Source organism: Oryctolagus cuniculus, chromosome 16 (assembly GCF_964237555.1).
Source record: "Oryctolagus cuniculus chromosome 16, mOryCun1.1, whole genome shotgun sequence".
Lineage (NCBI taxonomy): Eukaryota > Metazoa > Chordata > Mammalia > Lagomorpha > Leporidae > Oryctolagus > Oryctolagus cuniculus.
The window spans coordinates 55,682,396-55,701,473 of NC_091447.1; the positions used below are offsets into that span (position 1 = coordinate 55,682,396).

Below are 19,078 nucleotides of genomic sequence, written 5' to 3' on the forward strand. Positions count from 1 at the left end.
TGCCTGGACACACGGTGCTGCCTCACTAGCCCAGCTCCATGAGCTACATGCAGAGCCCAAAGCACACAGCCAACTACTAGCCTCCCTTCCAGTTGAGTGTGACTGGAGGTGAGGGAGAGCAGATCTGGGGCACACAGAGGAACACAGCATGGTGGACACACACCCTGAGCTGGGACGCACGGGGTGAGTTCACACACCCTGCGCCGGGACCACAGCCTGGGCTCACACGCACACCCTGAGCCGGGACTCACGCCCTGGGCTCACAGGCACACCCTGAGCCACCACCGCCTGGGGTCACATGCACACCCTGAGCCAGGACCACAGCCTGGGCTCACACGCACACCCTGAGCCAGGACACAGCCTGGGCTCACATGCACACCCTGAGCCGGGACCACAGCCTGGGCTCACACGCACACCCTAGGCCAGGACACAGCCTGGGCTCACACGCACACCCTGAGCCAGGACCACAGCCTGGGCTCACAGGCACACCCTGAGCCACCACAGCCTGGGCTCACACGCACACCCTGAGCCAGGACCACAGCCTGGGCTCACAGGCACACCCTGAGCCGGGACTGACGCCCTGGGGTCACAGGCACAACCTGAGCCGGGACTCACGCCCTGGGCTCACAGGCACACCCTGAGCCAGGACTCACGCCCTGGGCTCACACGCACACCCTGAGCCAGGACCACAGCCTGGGCTCACAGGCACACCCTGAGCCGGGACTCACGCCCTGGGCTCACAGGCACACCCTGAGCCAGGACCACAGCATGGGCTCACACGCACACCCTGAGCCTGGACCACAGCCTGGGCTCACACACACACCCTGAGCCAGGACTCACAGCCTGGGGTCACACGCACACCCTGAGCCAGGACTCACGCCCTGGGCTCACACGCACACCCTGAGCCAGGACTCACGCCCTGGGCTCACAGGCACACCCTGAGCCAGGACTCACGGCCTGGGGTCACACGCACACCCTGAGCCAGGACCACAGCCTGGGTTCACGCACACCCTGAGCCGGGACTGACGCCCTGGGGTCACAGGCACACCCTGAGCCAGGACCACAGCCTGGGCTCACACGCATACCCTGAGCCAGGACTCACGGCCTGGGCTCACATGCACACCCTGAGCCAGGACCACAGCCTGGGCTCACAGGCACACCCTGAGCCGGGACTCACGCCCTGGGCTCACAGGCACACCCTGAGCCGGGACTGACGCCCTGGGGTCACAGGCACACCCTGAGCCAGGACCACAGCCTGGGCTCACACGCACACCCTGAGCCAGGACCACAGCCTGGGCTCACATGCACACCCTGAGCCAGGACCACAGCCTGGGCTCACACGCACACCCTGAGCCGGGACTCACGCCCTGGGCTCACAGGCACACCCTGAGCCAGGACTCACGCCCTGGGCTCACAGGCACACCCTGAGCCGGGACCACAGCCTGGGCTCACATGCACACCGTGACCCGGGACCACAGCCTGGGCTCACACGCACACCCTGAACCGGGACCACAGTCTGGGCTCACACGCACACCGTGAGCCAGGACCACAGCCTGGGTTCACGCACACCCTGAGCCGGGACTCACCCCTGGGCTCACACGCACACCCTGAGCCAGGACTCACAGCCTGGGCTCACACGCACACCCTGAGCCAGGACTCACCCCCTGGGCTCACCCGCACTCCCTGAGCCGGGACTCACGCCCTGGGCTCACAGGCACACCCTGAGCCGGGACTCACGCCCTGGGCTCACCCGCACACCCTGAGCTGGGACTCACGCCCTGGGCTTACAGGCACACCCTGAGCCGGGACTCACGCCCTGGGTTCACGCACACCCTGGGCCAGGACTCACGCCCTGGGCTCACACGCACACCCTGAGCCAGGACTCACAGCCTGGGCTCACAGGCACACCCTGAGCTGGGACTCACGCCCTGGGCTCACAGGCACACCCTGGGCCCTGCAGGCCCCACAGCATCCAGACCTTACTGACTCGCCGGGCCTATCCAGAGTGCTGTGAAGTCTGCTCCTTACAAGGAAGGCGAGCCTCCAAACCTAACACTGAGGCTGCGAAGCTTCTGCGGGAAAAGAAGCTACTAATTCTGGGGTCACTATAAATACTACATACACTTTTATAACCAGAAGCAACATTTAATTAATGAAGACCAGCCTGACCAAACTTAAGGGACAGGTGTTATAGGAGGGAGTACGTTGAAGAACCAAGTCAAGAGCGTGTGAGCACTTGCAAACAACTAAGTCACAGGAAATGGGTTCTGCACATCTCACCGCAGACCCGCAGAGCGTGTAAAGTTACCGCCCCACGGCTCCGGCTCACTCGCCCGGCCGAGGCTCCCCGATTCCCCTCCGAGGGGCCGTCTCGGAGTGGACGGTGAGCACTCACCAGGGAGATCCCTCCGTGGCACTGGTCCAGCACCAGGGGACACGGCGTGATGGACGCCCCTGGGCAGCACGACGTGTGCAGTGAGAGGCTCAGGCGAATGCTCGCGGAGCAGAGATACGAGCCCGAGGAGGGCGGCGGTGGCCTGTGGGGACGCCCCAGGTGCACGGAGCTGCGCTAAGCACCCTGTCCCGAGACACAGCCACCATCCGGGTGAGCACCCTGTCCCCTGAGACACAGCCACCATCCGGGCTGACGGGGCGGGGGCTCCAAGGCCCCTCCAAACCAGCCCTACTGGCACCTGCTGCAGGCCCTGCAGGACTCGCCCCAAGGGGCAGGAGCTCCAGTGGGCTACGCAGGCCCGCTGTGTGGAGGCTGAAGGAGTCAGAGTCGGGCGGGCACAGGATGACCGTGGTGGCCTCCACGTCTTCCCGAAGCTCTGGCAGGGGAGCTGCTCTGAACGTCCTCCCATGGAGAGAGGAGGGCCCCAGGCCTCAGTGCTCTGAGACTTCACTACCTGCAAGCAGCAAGAGCCCCCAGGTGCCAGCGTCCAGGACCAGGCAGAACCGGCCAGACTGGTTCTGTGGCATTCTGGTGTCACAGCCCTGCCCCTCACTGGGCAACCCCAGGTAAGGCTTCCTACACAGCAGGGAACCAGGACTGGTGGGAGGCCAGCGACATGCCCAGCACACTCAGTTTCTCCTTAGGTTTGCCTGACAGCCACGGGGGAGGTGCTATTATCCCACTGTCGGGATCAGTGACTGTCAGACAGAAGGGGCTGGGACCCCAATCCAGGCCTGCCTGCCGGAGCTGCCAAGACACGCTGCCTGGGGCCCAGCCTGCAGATTCAGACGCACTGTGCCGAACGCAGGGAAGGACAGACTCACTGAGGCCACACGTGGCGGAGCCGCCGTCACAGCGGCCGAGCAGAGACTGCCGCGTGTCCGTGTTCAGCAGCCAGGCTGAAGCTGGGGTAGCAGGGCGGACGGAGAGGCAGCACAGCCCCCTGGAGAGCAACCGCAAAGCGGCCTGTGACGAGAAGGCAGCCCGGTTCCCGGCGAGAGCTTTCACCTGCCAGCGCCCTTGCACCTGCAGCGCGGAGGCCTCTGTGGGGGCATGAGTGGGAGGTGCCCAGGGCCTGACCAGCAGTGCCCCTCAGGACGACCACACCGGGAGCCTCAGAGCCAGTTCTCACCCTTCCCGTATTCCCCCACCCTTAATAGCCGCAGGCTGGCCTGGCTCAGCCTCAGCCGTTCCCCAAGGCTGGAGCGGCATTTGGTCCCCACCTGCCCTCAAGTCCCAGGGACGAGGAGCGGGGAGGACCCCAAGAGGGAGCAGTCCCCAGCCACTGACCTGAGCACCAGAGGACATGGGCAGCAGGCCCCGCAGGCGGTGGCTGGCTGGGCAGGTCTCCGGATCACAGCGGGAGGGGAAGCGGGGACTTACAGCCCTCACAGCAGCAGGACCTCAGTCCAAAGATCCAAGTCCACGGGCGTGGGGGAGACAGCACGGGGCAGACAACCCAGCAGAGGCGCCGAGAGGCTGCTGAGCCCTGGCGTGGCCGCAATGGCCGGGCCTCACTCTGCAGGGCAGCGGCAGCGTCTGGCCCCTGTGACCTCCCTCCCGCCCATGCTCGGGTCTCTAGGATGACCTCAAAGTCCACCGCAAGTCCCTGTGTCATTCAGGGTGCTGTCGCTGCCCATGCCCGAGGAAGGGGCTTTTCCTCCTCCTTCCAGGAAGGCAAATGAGGGGGTCACGTGGGACAGGGGCTCCAGAGCCCTGGCTGGAAGGGATCCACACAACACATACAGGGGCCCATAGTACAGTGCCGGGTGCACCCAGCGTGCAGAGAACATTCCTCTGCCGGCCTGGACTCTGAGCCGACAGCGCCTTCCTCCCTTCCCCATCTGCAGGAACCTCGGGTAGCAGGTGCGCACAGGTGAGCGTCTCCTCACAGGCGCTCCCGCCTGCCTGCCTCCCTGGGAGGGGAGAAGTGCTGACCGCAGAAGCTCCACCTTGCTCGTGGTCTCTCTGCACTGGGTGGGGCAATACACATGCAAACTATTTGATCTTTATGACCACACACAGCAGGCCATCCCAATTCCCTTCTGCAGGTAGAGCAGAGTGCTGAGATCGGGTTCCCCAGAAAACAGGGTGAGTGGAGGTGCCCGCCTGCAGCAGGGGGCGCCCTCCTGGGCAGCAGGAGCAGTGGCAGAGAGAGGCGGGCCCTGTGCTGGCTGCAGCGGCTGCGTTTCCAGGGACCCACACTGGGACTTGCGGGCTACACTGCATCCCACAGAGACCCCAGGCAAGGGGACGGCTCAGAAGGCTCCTGGCCTGCCTCTTCCGGCCCGAACGCCGCGTGCTGCAGTCGGGGTGGTGCTCAGGGGCACTGGCCACACGTGCGGGGAGTCCCCTGCTCTGCTCATGGCTTCTCCCGGTAAGCAGGGGCGGCCTCAGCTTCAGGGGCCAGGGCTCCGCCATCTCGGGGATTGCCCGTGGTTTGGGCAGGGCAGAGCCGGCAGAGGAAGCTGCTTGCCATCCTTTCTTCACCAACCTCTGTTGCGCGCGCGCTCCGGGGTTCAGGCAGAAAGCGGTGCTCTGGGCTGCGCCCACGCTCCCGGCACGGCAGCCCTGCCCACGAGACGGCAAGCGGGGCCTGGCCGGGACAAGGCGAGAAAACCCACTGCGCCTCCCCTGAGGCTGAACTGCACCACATCGGCAAATTCAGAGAATGCGGAGGCGGCAGAAAGTCCCCGAAGGACACGCGTCCTCCTGAAGCCCACCTGCGGGCCCTCCGGGCGGGACCCGGGCACCGAGCACCGGGCTGTGTGTCCCGCAGCCGACCGCGGCACCTGTCGGCCTGGCTGCAGCAAAACAAACTCCCCCTAGTCGCAGGGGAGGGGCCCACTCAGGAAAGGTTCTTTGTGCTGCCCCAGCTTAGCTGACTGGGGCGGGGGCAGGTCTGGGAGGGGCACACAGCAGCCAGGCCAGGCGGGGGTGGTGGGGGTTCCCCCAAGCCGCAGGCTCAGGGGCCAGCCCTGGATTTCCTCACTCAGGCTCTCATCCCGCCTTCCCTGCGTGCCTCCCGCCGCCAGCCGGAAGAGAGGGTGGGGGGTGAGGGGGAACTGGGGCCCAAGAGCAGAACCTGCTGACACCTGAACCTTTCGAGAGGCCAGTGCTTCTCACCGAGCACAGGGCACTGCGGATGCGACTGTCCTGGGAAAGGCAGCACACCTTCCCCACCGAGTGACAGCTGTCAGGTCTGATCCGGGACCACAGTTCCACAGCAGACAATGTCCAGAGCACACAAGGGTGCCACAGGGGAAAGGCAACAGACAGGGACGCCACACAGAGGGCAGTCGGGGCACCAACGCCTCCGTACCACGGTCGGCAAGGCACAGCCGCTCACTGTGGAAGACTGTATCAACTTATAACATGCACACACCGGCAGACGGCCTCTTGGTGCCGTGGTTAAGATGCCACTAGAGACACACATCCCACACTGGGGAGAGCCTGGCCCAAGTGCTGGCTCTGCGTCCTGCTAGCATGCACCCTGGGAGGCAGCAGACGGCCCCAGCACTCGCGCCCAGGCACTCACGTGAGTTCCAGGCGCTGAGCGTTGGCCCCGACCCAGCATTTACAGGGTGAAACGCAAGAGAATCTCTCTGTCCCTCTCTCTCTTGCCCTGTCTCTGCCTTTCAAATAAATAAACAGAATTTAAAAAAAAATATATCAAGAATATCGTATGTTAAGAAATTCACAAGTCTCCACACTTGTTTCCGACACAAGGCACTGAAATCTAATTACTTCTGTTACATTTAATGGTGTTCCTAGAGCCCAAGGCCATGTCTCCCGCTCAGAGTCCTTCAGGGTGGCCCAGCTCCGGCCACGCCCAGGCAGGCCTGGTGGACGAGTCCCAGCTGAGTGTCCCTGCGCCGTTCACAAGCTCCGGTGCTTCCTGTTTCGCACCTGGAAGCTTCTCACAGTGCCGATTCCCTAGGAGATTCAGATCCCTGAGGCCCTGGGAAGCACCTGGGCAAGGCTGGGCACACAGAGAGCCGCTGCCCCTGGGCAGCGGGCAGCAGGAGCCAGGCCCACGACGGGGAGCTCTGCCAAGCCCACCGCAGCCCACGCCGTGTCCCACCTGACCCAGGCATCTGCAGGACCGGGGTGGGCCTCTCTCCCAGGAAGACACGAAGTGGCCAGCAACCATCACTGACCAGTAGGAAGTGCAAATGCGAACCACAGGAAGACCCCACTCCACCCCCGCCAGGAGGGCTGGGGTCAAAACCACAGATGTGCTGAGCAAGGAGGGGGTGGAGAAGCGGGAAGTGGGACGGCAGAATGGCACAGCCACCAAGAAAGTTCCTCAGAAAAAACAAGCCGCGTATGACCCAGCAAGCCCGCTCCTGCGTGGTGATCCGAAAGAACCGGACTCAGAACCCCAAAGCGCTGTTCTGAGTTACTTCCACTGCTTCGTGGTGGCACCATTCCCAGGAGCCACACTGTGGGAACAACCTCTACGCCGCGGACAGAGCGCAGGAACAAGGGGCAGTGTCTGCACTCACAGGATCACTCAGCAGACAGAGGGGCGAAGTCCTGTCCATGCAGCTGAGGACATCGCGCCCAGTGCACGCCGCCAGCCACGGAAGGACTCGCGCTGGGACCTGAAGGAGTGACCCTCAGGCCACACGGCGGAATGTGCTGCCGGGCTCAGGGAGCAGCCGAGGGAGGCCGCCACACCCTAGGTTAGAGGTTTCGGTTACGCAAGATGGCTGAGTGACACAGCCCAGCTGCACGACTCTGCGCCTGCCATTCACAACACAGCGCTGGACACTCCGAGCCTGGAGTCGTCCACAGCGAGGCAGGCAGGGAATGCACTCAGGTGACGACACGGAGGAGCACACGTGTCAAAACCGGCACACGACATGGACCTGCTCTGGAAGGAAGAGGCACAGCCCCACCGAATCGTCCGAGACACGAGAGGAAAAGGACCACGAGGGAAAGACTCCAGGGCACGCAAGAGAATTCAGAGCTTGGAGGGAGCCGGCCACGACCGCTCACCAGCACAGTCCACGCTGCTCTCTGCCCACGCAGAGGACAGTGCACCCAGACAGACGCTGGCCACGGGCAGGGAGCGTTGCTGTCTGGCCTCACAGGAGGAGTCTGCACACGGGCTCACCAGCTGTGGCTGCTCGGCTTCCTCTGGGTGTCCTCTCCTTTGTCCCTGGCAAGCATGGGGGCTGCTCCCCTCCTCACCAGGAGGCTGCTGTGCTGTCCCCAGTCTGGGTGGCAGGGTCTGCTGGCTTTAACTGTACTGTGTGAATCACATGTGGCGGAAGACGTGGGGCATGAAGAGAAGGAGCAGCCGCATTTTCAGGGAAATAAGTCAAACATTTACAGAGAGCAAAGGGGAGCTGATGACCTCTTCACTGTGGGCAGTAGTGAAGGTCTGGCCATCAACATCCTCATCAATTCTTAGTGGACTCGGAGCACACGAGACTGAGGCCCAGCCCACGGCTCCCGGGTGTGCCCTACGCTGGAAGCACCGAGCCCTTTAAATGAGCTCACAGTTCCTCAAGTGATCACTCATCCCGGTCAGGCTGGATCGATGGTTCCTCCTCTTCTGAGGGGCCCTGGCATCCCTGCTGTCCCTTGTGGAGCCCAGTACCACAGTGGAACCACGCCGGGCGTGAGGAACTGGTGCCGAGTGCCCCAGCTCGAAATCCGTGGCCTCATCCACACCCTCACCACTCCATCACTCACTGCAGAGATGCCGAGGCCACAGTGCACCTGAACGTCAGCTCTCCTCCACGGACCCCAGGAAGGAGGTCATCTGAACTGGGAGCAGACTACTGAGAACACTCACGCTCAGGACAGAGACCAGTCCAGGGTCCAGACAGTAACAAAATGCCGGTGGACTGTGGTCCGCGATCCAAACCTCAAATGGGCAGGATGCACAGTCTGGTGTCCTCACCCCACATCCTGCGCCGTGCAGGGCAGCCGGTGGCCGGGTCCCAGTTCTTCCCAGGTCTGCAGAACAGAGGAGGACCCCACAGGGCGTGATGCACGGTCACCCCCTGGGCGCCTTCTCCCAGGACGCGCACGACCCAACAACAGCCCAAAGGCCAAATGACGCGCACCTGGAAAGCGCCCCCAGAACACCACGCTGCACGCTGTGTGCTTTCTTAGTTTGTCCCAGCTTGTCACAGACACATCACCAACCCCCGTTCACCAAACAGCGTCCCGACACCACTGACAGGGCCTGTGGCCGCCTCACCTCCTGCACCTGCCCTGCTCTTAGGTCGCAAAGGGCCTGGTGGTGACCAGGCCGCCCCCCTGCAGCGTATTTATGCTGGCTGCACACAGCTGGCAGGAAAACCCAGATTAAAAACAAGCCCTAAGTTTTGCCAAATACATCAACTAATTTTACCTGCTTGAAAATAGTTAAGTTGCCTAAATAGCTCGGGGTCAGATACAAGTCCCAAAATACCCCCTTCAGTGGCTCTGCGATGCCCACACCTCAGGGCACCCATTTAGGTGTTTATCTTTAAGTGTGTCGCTGACCGGCCCCAGTTCCTGCACCTGACACTCTCGCCTCTGGAGACGCCGACTGCACCAGCCGTGGGGCCTCCACCGCCAGAGAGGTGCAAGCCCCCTCATTACTTCTCGGCTGTCTTCACTGACCCTTCACCCTCACCTGTCACACGATGTCATGGCCTCTGGTGCCATGCCCTCTCTGACACCTGCCCATGCCTCTTCTCCCTGGCAGGACCTGCATCCATCCGTCACTCACTGCACCCCAACACACACACACACACACACACACACACACACACGGACTTGAAACCACGCCCCTACGTCCCCATTCCTGCCACTCTGCCCTGCTCTTGCTGGTTCCCAGGCAGCGTTCACGGTCCCTTCTCGCCCCCAAGTCCGAGAGTCGGCCCAGGCCTGCTGACGGCACCAGGCACCACGTAAGAGCCCCCACCAGGCCGGCGCCGTGGCTCAATAGGCTAATCCTCCACCTTGCGGCGCTGGCACACCGGGTTCTAGTCCCGGTCGGGGTACCGGATTCTGTCCCGGTTGTCCCTCTTCCAGACCAGCTCTCTGCTGTGGCCCAGGAGTGCAGTGGAGGATGGCCCAGGTGCTTGGGCCCTGCACCCCATGGGAGACCAGGATAAATACCTGGCTCCTGGCTTCGGATCAGCGTGGTGCGCCGGCCGCAGCACACCTGCCGTGGCGGCCATTGGAGGGTGAACCGACGGCAAAGGAAGACCTTTCTCTCTGTCTCTCTCTCTCACTGTCCACTCTGCCTGTCCAAAAAAAAAAAAAAAAAAAAAAAAGAGCCCCCACCACCCCCGCTCCACTCACACAACAGGTCTCAGGTGCACTCGGGCATTTCTGTCTCCTGCTGGCAAACAAATCAGCTGAGTCAGGACCGTGAGTCACCAGGGAGCGAGGAGGGAGACGCACCACGCATGGTGCAAGGCTGAGCAGGGCTTCCAGACGGTGCGATGAACTGGACATTAATTCCAACTGAAAAACGCAAGGAAGCCCTTGCAGAGTCTGTGCGTAAAACGCACTTCCAGGGAACTTTTCCGAGACCCTCAGTGTGCATGGGTTTCAATCTTCTTCTTTTTGTGTCAGATCAACTCGCTCAATCTGATGTGCACAGACTCCCGGAAGAGCGTTCCCAGACGTGACTTCACCCTGGAAAGCTCGGCCCAGGAGCTGGGGGGCGACACAGTGGCCAGCACAGCCCTGTGCACGGCCTCAGAGCCCCTCCCACAGCCGCCCAGCAGACCTGAGTGCGGGGTGCCGTGCCCCACACCATGGATGCTCAGCCGTGTCACCCCGCAGTCCGCGGCTGGAGGATCAGGGTGAGGTGGGCCTGGGGGAGTCCTGGGGCCACTGGGCATTCTCGCAGAGGTTTGGTTCCCTGGGGCAGAGCTCAGCCCCGCCTCTCCCTCCTTCCTGGCTCGCCTCCTGCCACCACGACACTCGCAGACGCCAGAGCAGCGGGGCCGTCTATCTTAGACTGAGCCCCGCCGGAGCTGTGCGTCCAGGCAGACCCCTCCCGCCTCAGGAGCTCCTCTCACTGTCCCTCACGGCAACACCAGGAGCCCGGGCCCTGCCTGGGCGGTACCCCAGTCATGGTTTAAAACACAAACGGGAGCCCAGTTCTCAGGGGCTCCTCGGTGCTGGCAGTGAAAGGCAGGGTTAGGGTGCGAGCACCCACGCTGGTGGTTAGGTCAGCTTTCTGACGTGCCTGGTTTTGTGTGAAGTGGGAGACACCAATGTTCACAAACTAAACCGAAACCAGCCGACTAGGCCCGCCGCAGAGGGAGAAGAGGGCTGAGGGGGGCACCCCAGACCGGGGACAGCCACAGGAGAGCCAACGGCCGAGGCCTGGGCCTGGCCTCACCTGCCTGCAGAACGAGCTCTGTGGGGCTTCAGGGAGTTGCAAGATCAGGGCTCAGTCCATGTCCCACGTGCGGCACGGAGACCCTCGACTCTGCCTTTCCCCCTGCTCTCCGCAGCCGCGCGGTGTCTGCCTCTCCCCTTGGCACAGCAGATCTGCAGAGGGAGAAGCAGGGGCAGGACTCGAGGGTGTGAGGCTGCCCAATACGAGGGAAGAGCAGTGCTACACACAGGACGCACCCACAGAGGGCAGGGGCACACCGGCTGGGGGACGCCCCTGACACACAGCTGTCCCCGGCCCTCAGCCCCTCGAGTCGCCCCAGGAGCTTCTGGGACACAGATGCCCGGGCCACTTGGACCACTGCAGTGTGGACAGCCCAGGGCTCCCTGGACAGGCCCCTGCCTGACATCAGCAACAATGGGCTCCCTAGGAGCCTTCCCCCGGCTTCCCACCTGGCCAAGCACAGAAGCATCCGGAAGGCTGGCGATTCCGGCTCTGACCCCGCCACGGGAAAGCAAAGGCAGGGCCCCACTCCGCTCACGAGCACATTTCCAAGGTTTGAACATGGGAGCCTCTCTGACCCAGCTCCCCTGCACCTTCCTCTGCCAGGCTCAGCAAGGCGGAAACCCGAATCTTCTCTGTTCACCTTCAGCCCCAAACAGCCCGTCCTCCTACCTGTCAAAGCCCTCTGGCTTCCCTAAATGAAAGCCACCACGACCAACACAGAGGGAAGGCGTTGGAGACACGAACACCGCGCCACATCCTGAAGCTCCCACTGGAACAAGGGCACGCAGGGTCGGAGCCAGGCGCTCCCTCTGCCTACCGTGAAACCGGAATCCAAGGCTCGCACTCTGGCTCCTTAGCGCCACGTGGTAGCAGGGCACAGGGGCTGGGCAAGCCTTGCTCAAGGAAGGGGCGGCAGCACCCGAGCCGGTGCAGGCTCGGCAAGTCCCGGAGTCGAGTCACGGCTCCAGACAGCACCGGAGCCAGGCCGCTGTCCGGCTGTGGCTTCCCCCAAGTCACTCATGGGGGCCACTGGGGGTAAGCCGCAGGCGCCCAGGGACACAGGGACCCACTTTGCCTGGGGCCTGTCCACTCGGGTCTCCCTGCCTTAGGGGCTTCCCTTATCTGTGGTCCGCACTGGCCCCTCTCTGGCACTGAGACCCCGGGGACCGGCTGGCACCTGGGCCCGACAGAGAGATCCCCAGGCCCCGGCAAGATCCTCGCCTGTAGCACACAGGGGAGGGGACCCTGAGTTTCACAGACACAGAGGAGCACTTGGCCAGGTAAGAACTGCAAAACGTAGCAGAGGACACCAAAGCCCAGGGAATCTAAGTAGCAGCAGTGACCAGCGCTGTGTGGGAGGGGGCGGGGCATGGCTCCTGGTCCCATCTTCAGCCTCTGCCATGGCAGCCTGGGGGCGGGGACGCTGGGCTCCGCGTGTGTGTGTGTGCATGTGCACGTGTTAGCTGGGGCTTCTGGGTGAAGAACACATGGGAATTCTTTGTATTCATCATGTTATCTGTCCACAAATGTGACAGGATCACAAAATAAGACGACTTCTAGGCAAACAATTTACTGATTCCTTCTGACGCTGCAGCCGGTGATGCAGATCCCCTCATCCCAGCAGGCCGTGGGGTAATTCCTGGACCCCCATCACATTCCAGAGCCAACCTGGGGAGCACAGGAAGTGAGGGGGCCACGGGGGAGGTCCAGGCTGTGTATGCTCTCACTGTGGGCCCAGGAGGCGCTCTGGCCACCCCCACCCAGGGCTGGGCCCGGGGACTCCAGTGACGGTCACGTCTCTGGACGAAAAACACGGTGGCACTGATACTGGAGCATAAACACCTGTCTCAAGTGGTGAGCAAATTTAGAAGCTTCACACAGAGAGACCACACACATGCACACACACACACACGCACGCACACGCACACAGTGGTGAATCTGATCCGGAGATTAGCCAGTCCAGGCGCAGGCCTGCCCCAGGGAGGGTGCATGCAGGGGGCACGGCCGCCAGCGGGCAGAGCACGCCATGTACGGTCACTCGGCTCCCTCTTCCACCCACACGGACAGCCGCTATATTTAGACGGGAGCTGCCGCAGCCTGGGAGCTGCAGATCTGCCTCCTCCCGGGCCAAACCCAACGACAAAAACTGCAGGAACACGGGAGCAGCCACAGCCCCGGGCACAGGGAAACACCTCTTCTTGTGCGCCCTGGGGATTTCATTGTGGCCACCGACTGAGCACGCCGACAGGAGGCCTCCGGGCTGCACACGTGACTTCTCACAGCCCCCACAGCAGGCGGCGGCCGGAACATGCTGCTCCCAGACACTGGGGACCCTGTGTGGACCCACACAGCGGCCGTCTTCTCCAGTTACCCTGGGCCCCGCCTTGTGTGCCAGCCCAGCCCTGCAAAGTGACCACCGTACAGGGATTCACGGAGGTGCCTCCTGACAACCTTTGTGGAAGTATCTGCACACACGTTAAGGTGGACACGGAGCTTCGGCATCCTTGATATCACGGATGGAATCCTGACACCTGTAAGAGGGGCGGCGGCCCAGAGAGCCCGGGGAGCAGCAGTGTGGCCGCGCCCCGCCTCCCGCCCCTGCGTCTGCCACAGGCGCTTGCAAAGGGCTCCAGGCTTTCTGTGATGCTTTTCCCTGCTGTGTCTTTCACGAAGGCACCTGAAATTCCGAACTAGCTTACAGAGTCCTCCGATCAATTTAGTAGGAAGTGGGTTTTTTTTTTTGTATATGCAATTTTCAAAAACAGACTTTTTAAAGTAGTTTTAGGTTCACAGCAAAATTGAGAGGGCGACACAGCGAGTTTGGGGCACACCCTGCCCCCACACGCACACCTACCCCATGGTCTGCACCCCGGACAGTGTGGGACCAGCGTGACATACAGGAGCAGTCGCTGCAGGCCACTCCCCCGTCACTCTCGGTGCTGCACCGTCCACGGGTGCAAACACGCAGCCACTGTACCTGCCGCGACCAGGACCCCAGTTTTCTCACGGCCGCCCCTCCCTCTCCGCTGACCCCTGGCAACCACTGACCACTGCACCATCTCCACACCTCTGCGGTCTGCAGAAGGTCACAGAGCTGGAGTCGCTCGGTGTCACAAGAACCTTTCCGCCCGCCTTCTTTCACTCAGTGACACCAACTCCAGGCTTCCCCCTCTCCCGTCTCAGGTGAAGACACAACTCACTGCTTTATAGTGCCAAGCAGAATTCCATCTTGTCGACACACAGGGCACCTCTGTTCTACAAGACAACGAGGGGTAGGCGTTGTGGCGCAGCACGCTAAGCCAACGTCTACAATGCCCCAGGACCCCATATGGGTGCCAGTTCAAGCCCCAGCTTCTCTGCTTCTGATCCAGCCCCCTGCTAAGGCACCTGGGAAAGCAGCAGAGGATGGCTCAAGTTCTTGGGCCTCTGCCACCCATGCAGGAGACCAGGTGGACTTCTGGGCTCCTGCCTTCAGCTTGGCCCAGCCCTTGAAGTTTGGTGCCAGTTAGAGAGGAAGATCTCTCTGATTCTGCCTTTCAAATAATGAAATGTACCTTTTTGAAAAAATAATAAGAGGGGCCAGCGCCGTGGCCCACTTGGCTAATCCTCCACCTGCGGCACCGGCATCCCATATGGGTGCCGGGTTCTAGTCCCGGTTGCCCCTCTTCCAGTCCAGCTCTCTGCTGTGGCCCGGGAGGGCAGTGGAGGATGGCCCAAGTGCTTGGGCCCTGCACCCCATGGGAGACCAGGAGGAAGGACCTGGCTCCTGGCTTCGGATTGGGGCAGCACTGGCCATAGCAACCATTTGGGGAGTGAACCAACGGAAGGACGACCTTTCTCTCTCTCTCTCTAACTCTGTGAAATAAATCAAAAAAAAAAATTTTTTTTAAATAATAAGAAGAAAACAAAAAACACTTTGTATAAACAAACACTTAACGCAGCCACACGGCCTCGTTTCCCACACAGCACACGGGGAACCCGGCCAGGAAGTGAGGTCTGAGCAGTCACCGGAGCGGGGCAGACGGGGTGAAGACCGAACCCAAAGTCCACCAATCTAGCACTCGGCTGTGCTGCGCTCCATGCAGCCCGGACCCTGACAGTGGCAATGGCTCAGCCAGAGAGGGGTCAGCAGACACCGCTCGGCTGGCTCAGAGGAGGACGGGCGCCGACCTCGGTGGAGCGCGGCATTCTCCACTCTGCGCATCCCTCTGCTCTGGAGAGCCTGGCCCCAAGCAGTGCTGTGCCGACAGAGCGCACACAGAGCTGGGGCAGCACAGGGACCCGCAGCAGCTTCAAACTCGAGGGAGGGAAGCGCTGCTCTCCTATCAGTAGAGCCCTTGTTCCAAGAAGGAAGTCACCAGGACTGCACAGAGATGCAGGGCAGGGAGTCCCAGCGTCCCAGCGGCAGCACAGGGGAGCTCCAGGGACAGGACGTAGCTGAGAGGCTGAGCACGGGGGCAGAGGAGGGAGCAGCCCGCTGGAGTCGTCGGTGGACTCCAGGGCGTGGCCTGCACTGTGCTTACAGTGCCTTACAGCTTATCTTAGCTTTGAGAGCCACACTGTGAGACAGCGGCAGCCCAGCCCCAGGATGACCCTGGTCACACACACGTGGGAACAACGTGAACAGCATCACAAAGGTCTTCCAAGTAGTCGCCGAGGCTGGGCAGAAACACGCATGAACCAGCGTGCGTCAGAGAGGACAGCCCACGGGCGCAGAAACACACATGAACCAGCGTGCGTCAGAGAGGACAGCCCACAGACTCAGAAACACGCATGAACCAACGTGAGTCAGAGAGGACAGCCCACAGACTCAGAAACACACATGAACCAATGCGCGTCAGAGAGGACAGCCCACGGGCGCAGAAACACACGTGAACCAGCGTGCGTCAGAGAGGACAACCCACGGGCACAGAAACATGCATGAACCCACACACGTCAGAGAGGACAGCCCACGGGCGCAGAAACATGTATGAACCAACTCACGTCAGAGGACAGCCCACGGGCGCAGAAACACGTGTGAACCAGCGCGCATCAGAGAGGACAGCCCACAGGTGCAGGAACACACGTGAACCCACACACGTCAGAGGACAGCCCTCGGCGGCAGGAACACGCGTGAACCCACACACGTCAGAGGACAGCCCTCGGGCGCAGAAACACGCGTGAACCCACACACGTCAGAGGACAGCCCTCGGCGGCAGGAACACGCGTGAACCCACACACGTCAGAGGACAGCCCTCGGCAGCAGGACGAGATGACCGCGTGCCGGAACTGTCCGAGCCAGACGTGAGCACAGCTGCTATAAACACTCTCCGAAGCAGGAGCAGACACACGTGCAGTGGAAACACAGGGACTCGCAAAGAAAGAGCAAACAGAATGAAGAACTTCCTGGAAAGTCCAGATCTGAAAATACGGTACCTGAAGAGAACTCTCAGGGCGGGGTTCCACAGCAGCCCCCGACCTGGGACACCTGTCAGGAGCTGGTCTCAAATCTGAACAGCGTCAGACAGACAGGAAGCAGCAGGCAAAGGCCTTTGGGGAACACCAAGAGGGCCTATTCAGGGCCATGGGGTCCTAGGAGGACAGAAAGAATGCAGAACACGAAAAGCAATTCAGGAATTACTGGCAGGAAGCTCCCCAGTTTAGCAAAACGACATCAACCTGCAGATTTAAGAGGTTCAGCAAACCCTGTGCAGGATGCAAACATCACAGTCCAAGGGCCTGAACCTCAGGCAAGGACAAAATCCCGAGAACACGCAGAGGAGAAGCTCACTTCCCGCGTGGAAACGAGGTGAAGACTGTGGAAAGTGCAGTGAGCGGAGGGCAGATTCTGCAGCTGCTGCAAGACCAAGTGCCCGCCAGACTCCCGGCCCAGGAACACTGCCCTCAGCCGTGCGGGCAGACGCAGGCCCTCCACGGCCAGCAGAACTATTTGCAAAGAATTTCCAACGTCAGTGCTTCAGGGAGAACTGAAACTACATGCAAAGGAGGCACACGGAGAGACAGCAATGGAAAACACCCAGGCCGACGCACTTCCCCTGGCCTCTTCTTTATTTATTTATTTTAAATTTTTTTTAAAGATTATTTATTTATTTGAAAGTCAGAGTTACATAGAGAGAGAAGGAGAGGCAGAGAGAGAGAGGTCTTCCACCCGCCGGTTCACTCTCCAACTGGCCTCAATGTCCAGAGCTGCGCAGATCTGAAGCCAGGAGCCAGGAGCTTCCTCTGGGTCTCCCAACACAGCGCAGGGGACAAGCACTTGAGCCAGACCATAGCAGAGAGCTGGATCAGAAGTGGAGCGGCCGGGACTCCACAGGGCCCATATGGGATGCCGGCACTGCAGGTGGCGGCTTTACCTGCTACACCACAGTGCCAGCCCCGGCCTCTTCTTTAAAATGTAGATGTGACACATAACCATGGGCACACCTCCACATGTAGCCTATATTCCACATGAATTACAAAACAGTGATTCGAGGAAGACTGAAACGCTTACCTAAGTTAGTCCAAAAAAACCATAAACAAAGGTCTGAGAACAACGTAAAAGATAAATTGAAATGGAATACTAAAAACAATTCAGTGCTCGCTTCGGCAGCACATATACTAAAATTGGAATACAATTCAAATGACTCAAAAGAAGACAAGAAAGGGAAACCAGGCACTGTAGACATTTAAGTGGTTCCTGTAAATCCAAATCTGTCAATAGAGACATAGACCAAATTCCTTCATTTATGTAAATGGTTTACTACAATATAATGGTTTAATACAATGATTTAATATACATGACCTAGTCACTGACAAAAAGAGATTATTGACCTAAGTCCTATGCTTCAGACACTCACTTTGAATGTCATAATGTAGGCAGTTAAAAGTAAAATGATGGGGCAACACAGCAAGCGACTGTTAACCAAAAGAAAGCAGAATGGCTGCATTGACATCAGACAAAGGAAAGAAAGACGCTAGGGACAAAGAGTGATTACCTAAGATAAAAGGGTCAGCTCACGGAGAAGACACAGCAATCCCAACGTCAGTCATCGAACACTGAAGCTTTGAAAGAAATGAAACAAATTGATAAACGGGATCAGAGACACAGACAAACCCACAGCCAGCCTTTGAGGCAGGCAACACCCCTCTGCTGGGGACCAACACAACCACACACAGCTACTCAGCCAGGGCCTCACAGGCACACAGGCACACAGGGTCCCCTGGAAGCTGCATGTGGGGCTCAAATTTGAATAGCCCTGCAGCAGGCTGATCTTTAGGCTGATGGTTTTACATGGCTATGAATGGTGTTATAATACCCAACCGGCTCCCAGCAGAAAATAAGCTCCCCACCCAGGTCTCCAGGGCTGAACAGTCCCCAACCAACTGTCATTTCTTGAACTCTACCCAGTTCAGAAATGCATTGTTTTCTAGTACACACAGAAAGTTCACCAAGAGAGACAATCTCCTGGGTCATGAAGTCTAGAAAGAACTGAAGGCACACAGAGTACGTTCTCCAAGCTGCCAGAACCAACAGCGTGGCACGGCTGCTAAGTGACCCAACGCAGGCAGGGAACCCACAACCAGCAGACGACGGGGGAGCAGTGCTTAGAAGGAGATGCGTGGCGTCGAATGCTTCCACTGGGAAAGAAAGGCCTCCAGCCAATAAATTAAGCATCCCCCTAACTCAAATTTGAAAATCAAGCTGTTTTATATTATTATTATTTTCTATTATTTATATAGTAATGAGTAGAAATTAGTGCCACAAGAAACAAAAAGCAATAGAGAAAACAATAAACAAAAGCTAGTTTTCTTGTAAAGCCAAAAAATATTCTTAAACATATAGCAACAATGGGAAGAAAAAGGAGAGAATACGTCCATCACTAACATGAAGAATCAAAAAGAAGGGACCACAGGAATCCCAGGCATTGAAAGAATGTGAGGGAATGAGACAAATATATCTCCACACATAGATCCCACAACTTAGACGAAATGGACCAATTTCTCAGAAATCACAAACTGCTGAAACTTACTGAAGATGAAACACACAACTCGAACGAACCTATCTGAAAATTTTGTTTGAAGCTGAGGACATGAAATTTGAATTTTTGTAATCAACAACATTATGAAGGAGCTGGCACTGAGGCACGGTGGACTAAGCCACCACCTGCACCGGCATCCCCTGTGAGTGCTGATTTGAGTCCCAGCTGCTCTGCTTCAAGTGCAGCTCCCTGCTAATGTGCCTGGGAAAGCCGCGGAAGATGCCCGAGAACTGG

The 19,078-nt window shown here is 59.8% G+C and overlaps 1 protein-coding gene across 13 annotated transcripts in view; it reads right to left on the reverse strand.

The window, feature by feature from the left end:
* Positions 1–19,078, reverse strand: part of COBL (cordon-bleu WH2 repeat protein) — a 184,953-nt gene that overhangs the window by 141,687 nt on the left and 24,188 nt on the right. Inside the window, exon 1 of one of the 13 annotated variants that reach the window (XM_051853140.2) lies at positions 3,746–3,874. The exons of the other annotated variants lie outside the window; for them this stretch is intronic. The gene's annotated coding sequence lies outside the window, so the exon portion shown is untranslated. Of the gene's footprint in view, positions 1–3,745; positions 3,875–19,078 lie in introns of those variants that run through there. 13 annotated transcript variants of the gene reach the window in all.